The 10,523-nt window shown below is 65.9% G+C and overlaps 1 protein-coding gene across 1 annotated transcript in view; it reads left to right on the top strand.

The window, feature by feature from the left end:
• Positions 1-7,214: 7,214 nt before the first annotated feature.
• The window catches only part of KIAA0232 (KIAA0232 ortholog), an 85,524-nt gene continuing 82,215 nt past the window's right edge, over positions 7,215-10,523 (top strand). Inside the window, 1 exon segment of the mRNA XM_070068018.1 lies at positions 7,215-7,401. The gene's annotated coding sequence lies outside the window, so the exon portion shown is untranslated.

Genomic DNA, 10,523 nt, shown 5'->3' with positions numbered 1-10,523 from the left:
TCTGGTGAGGACCCCCTTTGTGGTCACAACGTGGCAAACGGTGTCACAGTGGGAATGTGTGGAGGGAGCGAGAGCCCAGGCTCACTTCTGCACGCCTACCCCCATCACAGGGGATAACTGCATTACTTCCTTCTGGGGGAAGCCCCACACCCACCCGGATACCTCCCCTCAGGCTCCACCTCCCGGGGGCCATGCTCCCCACATGCGAACCTTGGGGAGAGCGGAGGACCAGCCTCCAGCGCTCCTGACACCAGGTCTCCCAGGCCGAGATGAAGGCGCCTTAGGGGTCAGCCCTCCAGTGCGGGAAGCGGAATCAGCTGCCTTGGGCTGGGCAGGCTCTGGGCCAGGAGCTTTGCCTGCGGGCTCATCGCACGTGAGGTCACAACTCCCAGCGTGGCCGGCTTCCTGCCAAGGATGCGTGAGCCCTGTGATCAGACTATGGAATAATTACGGCGTGTGAAACACCCGTAGCATCCCTTTCGGTAAATATCCATTATACCTGTTTCCCCTGTAAACATCGGCGCGTCCTAGCTCTGAGTAGCAATGCCGTGTTTTGGGAATGCCCCACGGGGCTGTGACTCCCTGGCACCCTCTGCCCCTCACTGAGTCACTCCAAAGGTATTCACCTTGAGCACCTGCTGCGTGTGAGGCCCTGTTCTAGGGGCTGGCAAGGCGCCATGAGCAAGGAGCCCTGCCCACCCTCCTGGAGCTCACGGGTGGAACCAGTGAGATGGGGCAGGCATCGTCCAGGGGCGCCCAGCGAGCAAAACCCGGAGCTCAGTGATCCTCAGACAGCCAGCGGCTAACTCCCGAATGGTGTCCTTGCGGTGTAGATGTTCTGGGGCCCCCGAGGGACCTGGAACACAAAACCCTCTGAGCCAAGGACTCCTTGGCTGACCAGAGCCCAGGGCATCAGATGTGCCCCATCCAAAGAGGCTGGATTGGTAAATTAACTCTCCTATTGCACACTTGCCAAAGGTTCCCGTGTCCCGTCCGTGTTATGGATAAACTGTAAACTGCCTGCCGTGGCATGCAAGGTCTGGTTTAATATGAACTCTGTGCACGCACACAGGTGTCCCTTCCCAGTGTCAGCTGGGAGCCTACGCCGTGTCTCCTGGCTTTCAGCTATGACTTTCCTGCCACAGGACCTCTGCACGTGCTGTGCTTGCTTCCAGAATGCTCCCCTCCGCTTAGCCTTCCTTCCTGATCACGGAGAGCTGGGTCCTTCTTCTTCCAGCCCCAGCCTAAATGTCACGTCCGGGGGACGACTTGCTGACACGGTAGCCAGGCAGAGTCCCCGCTTGGTAGGTCTTGTGGCATTAACTACAGCTACTACTGGTGCATTTTAAAGTCTTTCCAGCCAGTCTGCAATCTTGGCTGGGACAACCCCATGGGAATATTGCTGCTCCATTCACCAGGGCCTGCCAAGGACTGAGCGCAGTGCTGGCCACACTCTGCCCGGGAGAGCTTTGTTGAATGAATGGAGGGTGTGTGGGGAGCAAGCTGACGGCAGGTGGACAGGGACCTGGCCTGGTGTCCTTGTCCCAGTGCAGCTGAACTGTGACCTAGGGAGAAGTGCTTCACTCTCTGAGCCTCGGTGTCCTGACCCCGAAGATGACGTCAGTGAGTGTCCCCCACTTCTTGGGAGGACCAAGTGAGACCATGGCTGTGACGGGAAAGGCCAGGAGCACAGCAGGTGTGACCGGTGGACGTCCCGCCCCCAAAACAGGTACGCTGAGGTGCCAACCCCCAGTGCCTCTGCACGCAATCCAAGCAGGAGCTGGAGCCTGTGCAGGTGTGATTGAGTAAGGTGAGGTTCCCACTGGAGGAGGGCCTCAATTAAACAGGACTGGGGTCCTCATGAGAAGCAGAGCTGGCTGTGAAGACACGGGGGGGATACCCCCATCAGCCACGCCAGGACACGCCACGCCACGCCACGTATGGGCCGCAGCTGCAGGCAGGAGAGGAGACTGGGAATGTTGCCCGCTGCAGGTATCAGAGGCCCCGGGGCCCTGCCCCGTCTTCATTTCTGGCTTGCAGCCTCCAACATGAGACATCTCTGCTGTTGGAGGGACGGTGAGGGCAGCCCTACACAGGGCGTCTATCAGAGGCCCCAGCGCGACTTCCTCCTTTGTGTGCCCCGTCCGGTCCTCTGTGCCTGCAGGCCCTGTGAGGCCAGAGGAGCCGCAGAGATCTGTGACTTGGGGCCGGTGCTGTGGTGCAGCAGGTTAAGCCACCACCTGTGACACTGGCCTCGTATGAGTGCTGGTTTGAGTTCCAGCGGCTCCACTTCTGACCCAGCTCCCTGCTGTCGTGCCTGGGAAAAGCAGTGGGTTCCTGCCACCCACAAGGGAGACCTGGGTGGAGTTCCAGGCTGTGGTCACTTGAGGACTGAACCAGTGGATGAAATCTCTCTTTGTTTTCAAATAAATAAGTATTTAAAAATAAAACCAAAAATCTGGTTCAGCCCAGTGCCAGTACACAGCCTGGGGCCGGCCTGACAGGGCACATGGACTGAAGCATGAAACGAACACATCGTGCCCTTGAGAGAGCCCCGCACACTTAGCGACTGGAAGAAGGGGGCCACTTTGCTGTCACCGTGGCCTGGCAGGGGTCTGCCCCACGCTGTGCACCAGTGAGGAGCCGGCTCCATCCTGGTTTCCCTGCGGCTCTGAACGCGCTCCCTTACACGCCTTCCTGGGTCCTGGGGCAGCAGTGGGTGCCCCACCGTGATGGAAAGGAGAGGATGACACCCTCCAGGTTGCCTGGTCCAGGCCTTCCCACATCACTGGCTGTCGGCAAGCTGCAGGCGGGCGGTGCCACGGAGTCACTCCAGCTCCTTGCACAGGGGAAGCTTCGTGGACGGTTTTGTGCTGTCACTAAAGCTAGGACCTGAGGGCTGAGGGTGGGGTTTCAGGAGGGAGGCGTGGTCAGGGTCCGCCTTCTGCTCCATCGAGAGGTTCGCCAGCTTTACTCCCCTACAGGAAGGGCTTCACGGAGCGGGCAGGGAGTCAAGCGGTTCGGCCCGCTGGTGCGGGCATTTGGTGCAGCCATGAAGGCACTGCTTGGGACAACCACACTGCACACTGGAGTGCTTGGGATCGAGTCCCGGCTCTGCACCTGCCTCCAGCTTCCTGCTAACGCGCACCAGGTGCACCCGCTAACGTGCAGCAGGTGACAGTTCAAGTATGTGAGTGCCTGCCACACGGGAGACTCTTCTCAAGTTCTGGGCTTCGAGTTTGCTAGGGGAGGATCTTTCTCTGTTTCTCCTGGAGAGAAACGGAAGCCGGTTCAGAGAGAGGAAGTAACTTGCGCAAAGTTGCACAGCTACCAAGCAGCAGGGCTGGATTCAGACCCGTGCCAGTCTGACCTCAGAGACGGGGCTTCCAGCTCCGTCGGCCGGGGAGAGGGTGGTGACACCAAACAGAGCTGGGGGGGCACTGGCTGCATGGGAGGGTGCTGAGCCGGCTGCAGGCGTGCTGGGGGAGGGGGCCCACAGGTGGGACTGGACCCTAGAGAGAACGGAGTGGGAGAGAGGCTAAGATGTCCTCCCATATCCCTGCTACACGCGGGTTCTGGAGTGGATGGCACTGCCCCGGCAGAGTGGCAGGGGTGCAGCAGCAGAGGGAGCAGGAACGGGGGAGGGGGGCAGAGGTGGGGCAGCGTCAGAGCTGAGTACGGGGGCTTCACGGGTGCATGCAGCATGCCGGAGCCTGAAGCGGCCAACCATACCCCGGGTTCGATTTGGCCCGGGATGCAACCCCCAGAGGGGCGGGACAGGGGCACTACCCCTCGGTCGTCTCACTCGCTAGGACACAGAAGCTGTGGCAAGGTTAGTGAGCTGGTCACGCTCATGGCCTCAGCTCCTCAGACCCTGGAGTGGTGTTTACCAGCTCAGGAGGCGTGGAGGGCCACCGAGAGGAGGGGCCGTGCACCTGCAGAGACAGAGCGAGAAGGCCGTGAAGGGGGCTTCAGGAGGCCACCCGGACGGGCAGCATCTGCAGTGGGGTGAACAGCCAGCATCCTAAACCAGGGTGCTGCCCTGGGGCTCAGGAGGCAGGAGCCCGCACTGCCAGTGTTGGGCTTGCACCTGTCCCTTCAGCAAGTGTAGCCTCATTGAGACTTTGTTTCCGTGGGGGGTGGGAGGAAGAGGAGGAGACTTCTGAAATCCACCCACCCAAGTCCTTGCTGTGCAGACAGGGAAACTGAGACCTAACCAGGGAGCCTCTGCTTCCCCTCACCCAGCACATGCTGTGCACAGTCCCAGAGCGGTGGGCGCAGCCTCACCCCCCCACCCCCCGGTCACCATGCAGGCACCTGCAGCACCCGAGTCCAGTCACCACTCCTTGTCTTACCCCTGTCACCACCCAGCCCTCACCGCAGCACCTGCTCTTGAAGTCCGGGAAACGAACGGTCAGCACTAGGAGACCAAGATTCTCTTCTCAGGAAAAGCCCAGGGGAGTCCTCACCCCCCACAGCAGCCTTGCCTGAACGCTGGCGTCTTCTGGCCTCTTTTGCATCCCTGGGGGGACCTTGTGCACGAGGCCACGAGAGCTGCTGTTATCCTGAGCTGAACTCGGCTGAGCTCTACCCAGGAGCCTCGGGGCAGTCTTGGGCAAGGTGGCTGAAGGGCACGGGGCTGATCCGGACAGCCCTGATCGCTCACCGCTCCCGGGAAGGCAGGGTGCTGCTCTCCGAGGGTCCATCACATCACAGATGGGCATCCAGCTGCTCCCGTACACACACGGTGCCAGCTGAGGCAGTGACTGGTGTGGTGGACTCCGGGCATGCGGAACCCTGCCCCCGAGATGCAGGTGCTAAATGGGGGAGGCTGAATTAATGAGGAAACAAGATAACTTCAGACTGTGGTAAGAGCTCTGCACAGGCCGGTGCCGCGGCTCACTAGGCTAATCCTCCGCCTAGCGGCGCTGGCACACCGGGTTCTAGTCCCGGTCGGGGCGCCGGATTCTGTCCCGGTTGCCCCTCTTCCAGGCCAGCTCTCTGCTGTGGCCAGGGAGTGCAGTGGAGGATGGCCCAGGTGCTTGGGCCCTGCACCCCATGGGAGACCAGGAAAAGCACCTGGCTCCTGGCTCCTGCCATCCGATCAGCGCGGTGCGCCGGCCGCAGCGCGCTGGCCGCGGCGGCCATTGGAGGGTGAACCAACGGCAAAAGGAAGACCTTTCTCTCTGTCTCTCTCTCTCACTGTCCACTCTGCCTGTCAAAAAAAAAAAAAAAAAAAAAAAAAAAAAAAAAAAAAAAGCTCTGCACAAAGCAGCAGAACTGGGAAGACTTTCTCCTCTTCTTCCTCTTCTTCTTCTATTTATTTATTTGAAAGTCAGAATTACACACAGAGAGAAGGAGAGGTGGAGAGAGAGAGAGGTCTTCCATCCAATGGTTCACTTCCCAGTTGGCCGCAACGGCCGGAGCTGCGCCAATCCGAAGCCAGGAGTCTCCTCCGGGTCTCCCACGTGGGTGCAGGGGCCCAAGGACTTGGCCCATCTTCCACCACTTCCCCAGGTCATAGCAGAGTGCTGGATCAGAAGAAGAGCGGCCGGGACTCGAACCAGTGCCCATATGGGATGCTGGCACTGCAGGTGGCGGCTTTACCCGCTATGCCACAGCGCCGGCCCCCTTCTCTTCTAACGTGGGCATCAGGGAAGGTGCCTCTGGGTAGGTGATGTGTAGAAGCCGCGAACAAGGAGGAACCAGGCAGGCAAAAATCCGGAGAGAATCAGCAAGTGCAAAGGTCCTGAGGCTGCAGCCAGCCACGCCTCCCAGCGCTTTATCAGAACCAACAGCCCTGTGGGTAGCGGTCAAGACCACCGCACCCCACATCAGAGTTGGCGGATTGGCGCCCGTCTGCAGCTCCTGCTCCCTGACGCAGCCTGGGAGGCGCTTGCGATGGCTCAACTGACCGGGTCCCTCGGCGCCCTTGTGGGAGACTGGATTGCTTTCCCGGCTGCCTGCTTCGGCCCTGGCCCAGCCCTGGCTGTTGGCAGGCATTTGGGGAGAGCACCAGCGGTTGGAAGCTCGCTCTCTGGCTCTCTCTAAAAAACAAAACGAAGCAACCGCCCCCAGCCCCAAATCAAGTCTTTTAAAAAAGATACACACTTATCTGGAGGGAAACAAAGTAGCAGAAGCCAGGCAGGGCTGAGAGAGACGGGCCTCTTCTCTTTCCTCCTGGACCCCCCTGCAAACCCTGCAGTGTAGCAGCTAACTCCGCCTCTTCTTCCAAGAAGCCCTCGGGTTCTCCCATTCATGGCTTATAAACTGGTCCGTGGCAAAACGATAAAAAATGTAAGCCGGGCGAGCTGGGCGTGCGCCGAGAACGTAGGAGGCATCGCTCTATGCGGGAAACGCCGGGAACACGGCCGGGGACAGCGCCCCGCATCCGCCGCCTTCCGCGAGCCCCGCGCAGGTGGGGGACACCGGTACGGCCTCTGACGCCGAGGAGTTCTGGGGGCACCTGGGAGCCGGGCTGGGTCCGGGCTCCCTCGCCCACCTCCGCCGGGCCCCGCGCAGGTGCTCCGAGGACCCGACCGCACGCGCGCTTGGTGGCTTTCGGGGCGACGCCGTCCCCCGGGACGGACGCAAGCCCCGGCCCTGGACCCGCCGGACACCGTGCTGGGCCGCGGGCCCCCCAGACCACCTGCCCTGCCGGCTGCTGCGGGAATCTCGCCCGCAAGCTCCGCACGCAGCACCCGGGGCCTGGAACCCGGGGCGCTCGGCGGGGCCGTCCGGGGCCGTCGGGGCGGGGGGAGCAGGCGGCCGGCCTCCAGGTCCCGCTTCCGAACCCCCGGCATTGTTTTACTTTTACACTTTTGCCTACTTCGCAAAACCCAAGTCCGTTTCTCGGAGGCTGCCTTCGGGGCTCCTTCAGGAACACAAAATGAAGTCTTCACGTTCCTCCGCCCACGCGAGCCCTCGCAGGACGCGGCGAGGCGAGGGCGCGCGCAGGTGCCGCGCGGGCCCGGCCCCGCTGGGCCGCCAGCAGCGGACACCGCCCGGGCCGGCGCCTCCGCCCCGCCGGCCCGCGCCCCACCTCGGCGCCCGCGCCCCGGCGCCCCCGCGCCCGGCCCGCGCCCCGGCACCCCCGCGCCCCGCGGCGCCCGCGCGCGCCCTCCCGGCCGAGGGGCGGGGCCGGCCGCGCTGACGTCACCCGGCGCCGGGCGGAAGGATCTGGAGCGCGCGGGGCTGGCGGGGCGCTGAGGCCAGTTGCCGGGTAACGGAGCGGAGCGGCCCGGCGCGCCGCCTCCCGCCCTCCGCCGAGTGGCGCTGGGGCCGCCGCCGCTTGACGTAAGGCGCAGGCCAGGGCCGCCCGGCGTCGGCAGCGCCCGCAGCCCCTCGTCGCGAGCCGAGAGGCGCCCCGCCGGCCGCCGCGCCGCCCGGCAGCCTCGGCAGGTACGGCGGGGCGGGGGGCCGGGCCGGCGGGGCGCCGCCGAGGCGGCTCCGGGGCCGGCGGGCCGGGAGGCCGAGCCGGCGCTGCGGGGCCCGGCTGCGGGTCGGCGGCGCCCGCGCGGGCGGCGGGCCGGGGTCGCACAATGGCGGGGGCGTGAGGCGGGGCGCGGGCTGCGGGCCCCGGGCGGCCGGCGGGCGGGCGTCCGCGCGGCCGCCCCCTCCCCGGCAGCATTGTCCTGCTGGGGGCCCGGGAGGGGGAGCGCGGGCGCGGGGCCGCGGCGGGCGGGGCCGGCCGGGCGGCTGAGTGGCGGGCGCGCGGGCCTATGGCGCGGGGCGCGGCGCGCGGGGCGGGCCCGGCGCGCGGGGCGGGCGCGGCGCAAGGTTCGGCGAAGGTTACCGGCGAATGCAGAAGTGACAGGGCCGCGGGGTCGCGGCGTGCCGCCCCGGCCGGGCAGGGGCCCCCTCTCCGGCTCGTGCCCGCAGCTCCGGTCGCGGGGGTGAAGCCGCCTCTCGGGCTCGCGGCGCGCAGGTGAAGGGGCCGCCCGGGTCTCGGGACCCCGTCCGCGCCCCCAGACCCGGCGGGAACCGGCTCTCGTCTGCCGGCTTTTCCGTGTTTGCCCTCCGAGAGAGAGCCGCTGTGAATCCGCCAGCCCGGGGGCGAGGGTGGGGGTCCGCGGGGCCGGGCGGGGGAACTGGAGTGAAGGGGGTTCTCGCCGGTCATCGCCTGGGCTGCGGACCCCGGCTGGGCGCCCCGGTTCCCAGGAACGAGCCTTGCTCGTGCCCGGAGGGGCGTCGGGAGGCTGGCGAGGGTGGGGGTCCGCCCCTGCCGCCCGGGAGAACTGAGTGAAGGGGGTTCTCGCCGGTCATCGCCTGGGCTGCGGACCCCGGCTGGGCGCCCCGGTTCCCAGGAACGGGCCTTGCTCGTGCCCGGAGGGGCGTCGGGAGGCTGGCGAGGGTGGGGGTCCGCGCCCGCCGCCCGGGGGAACTGGAGTGAAGGGGTTCTCGCCGGTCATCGCCTGGGCTGCGGACCCCGGCTGGGCGCCCCGGTTCCCAGGAACGGGCCTTGCTCGTGCCCGGAGGGGCGAGGCTGGGGGCCGGCGGCTTGGCAGTAGGGTGGTGCTGAGAGTGCGTCTCCTGTGGGCCGTGAGACCCACGCGAGGACACGCGGCCCGTGTCGGGTGAAAGTCTTGTCCCCGAAGGTCACGCAGTGCCCGTTGGTTCCGCCGGGCGGAACCGCCCTTCAGTAGGTGCGGGCATCGGGGCGCGCGGAGCTGCGGCCGCGCCCCGCCGCGGGGTTCTGGGTCCGGCCCCGCCGCGGACCGAGGAGGGAGCCTTAGTCCTTGAGAAGGGGGTGGCCGCTGCGGGGAGCCCTGGGCCGCTGGCGTGTGGGGAGCGGTGTTTGCGGGGAGCGGGCTCGCAGGTGCAGGTGGCTTTGTTTCTTTGTGTTGGAGAGGAAGTGGAGGCGCCCAGCGTGGCCCTGACGGAGCCGGCTGAGGTGCTGCGGGGACCGCTGGCTCTTGGCAGGCGTCAGGACAGTGAGATGGAGTTAGCAGGGCCCGCCGTGCGCGCTGCTCAGTGGGGTGGTGCCTGCTCGGCCCGGCCTGGGGTGGCTGGGGGCGGCGGGTGCACGCGTCTGTGGGGTGGGGGATGACCCGTCTCAGCTGGTTGGGAAGTCAGCCAGCTCAGACCCCGGGAACACCGGGTTGGACGCCTTGGCCTAGCGCATCTCCCTGCTCCTTCCTGGCTGCCGGTCGTGGCTCCTGAACACAGGTGAGGTCTGGCCAGCCTCCAGCTCAGCGGGCTTCCAAGACTGCCTGTGACTCTGGGATGGGACCCCCAGCCCGCCCGCCAGGACGACGTGGGCCTCTGAGCCTGCCGCCGCGTCGGCCCTGCCCGTGTTTTCTGTGCTGGGAGCGCCCTGCCCCACTCTGACTTGCTCCAGGTTCTGAAAGTTGTGTCCTCCGCAGTGCTCTGTGCGGGCCGGAGCCAGGAGCGCCCAGCTGGGCTCCCACGTGGGTGGGGGGTGGGTGCATTAGCAGGGAGCTGGGTGGGAAGTGGAGCAGCCGAGCTGAAGCCACAGCCGTCAGATGCGGGGTGCTGGCCTGGCGAGCCGAGGCTCACCCCGTGCCACAGCGCTGGCCCTTGGAGTACTTTACTGAAGGGTTTCGGTAGCAGACGTCAGAGTACCTGCCGCCGCGTCAACACCGCGGGTGACTGTGTTGAAGGCAGATACGATGCAGGCTGGGCTTCTCCCGTCCTCGCGTAGGGACTGGCACGTCATGCAGAGGATCCAGCTCCCTGCGGGCCTTGTCTTGGGTAGATGGGAGCCAGAGCAAGCGTCAGAGTGTGTGTGACGTGGGGAGCACAGCCGCAGTCCCGTGGGTTCGTGCTTTTGTTTAGAGCTTTTCTTTTCTGGAGATTCATTGTGCTCATAAAAAGTACTGGGGGGCCGTGCTCTGTGTGCCCCGCCCTCCACGGCCGTGCTCTGTGTGCTGCCCCTCACGGCCTGTGTGCTGTGTGCTGCCCTCCACGGCCGTGCTCTGTGTGCCCTCCACGGCCCGTGCTCTGTGCCGCCCTCCACGGCCCGTGCTCTGTGTGCCACCCTCCACGGCCGTGCTCTGTGTGCCGCCCTCCACGGCCCGTGCTCTGTGTGCCGCCCTCCATGGCCCGTGCTCTGTGTGCCGCCCTCCACGGCCCATGCTCTGTGTGCCACCCTCCACGGCCCGCGCTCTGTGCCGCCCTCCACGGCCCGTGCTCTGTGTGCCGCCCTCCACGGCCCGTGCTCTGTGTGCTCTCCAAGGCCCGTGCTCTGTGTGCCGCCCTCCACGGCCGTGCTCTGTGTGCCACCCTCCACGGCCGTGCTCTGTGTGCCGCCCTCCACGGCCGTGCTCTGTGTGCCGCCCTCCAAGGCCCGTACTCTGTGTGCCGCCCTCCACGGCCCGTACTCTGTGTGCCGCCCTCCACGGCCGTGCTCTGTGTGCCGCCCTCCACGGCCCGTGCTCTGTGTGCCGCCCTCCACGGCCCGTGCTCTGTGTGCCCTCCACAGCCCGTGCTCTGTGTGCCACCTTCCACGGCCGTGTTGTGTGCTGCAGCGCCCTCTGGAGGCGGCGCAGTGGACCTCTTGT

The sequence above is a fragment of the Oryctolagus cuniculus genome, chromosome 2 (assembly GCF_964237555.1).
Source record: "Oryctolagus cuniculus chromosome 2, mOryCun1.1, whole genome shotgun sequence".
Classification (NCBI taxonomy): Eukaryota; Metazoa; Chordata; class Mammalia; order Lagomorpha; family Leporidae; genus Oryctolagus; species Oryctolagus cuniculus.
Note: the sequence above shows the minus strand (reverse complement) of the source record. Positions and strands in the feature narration are given on the sequence as shown.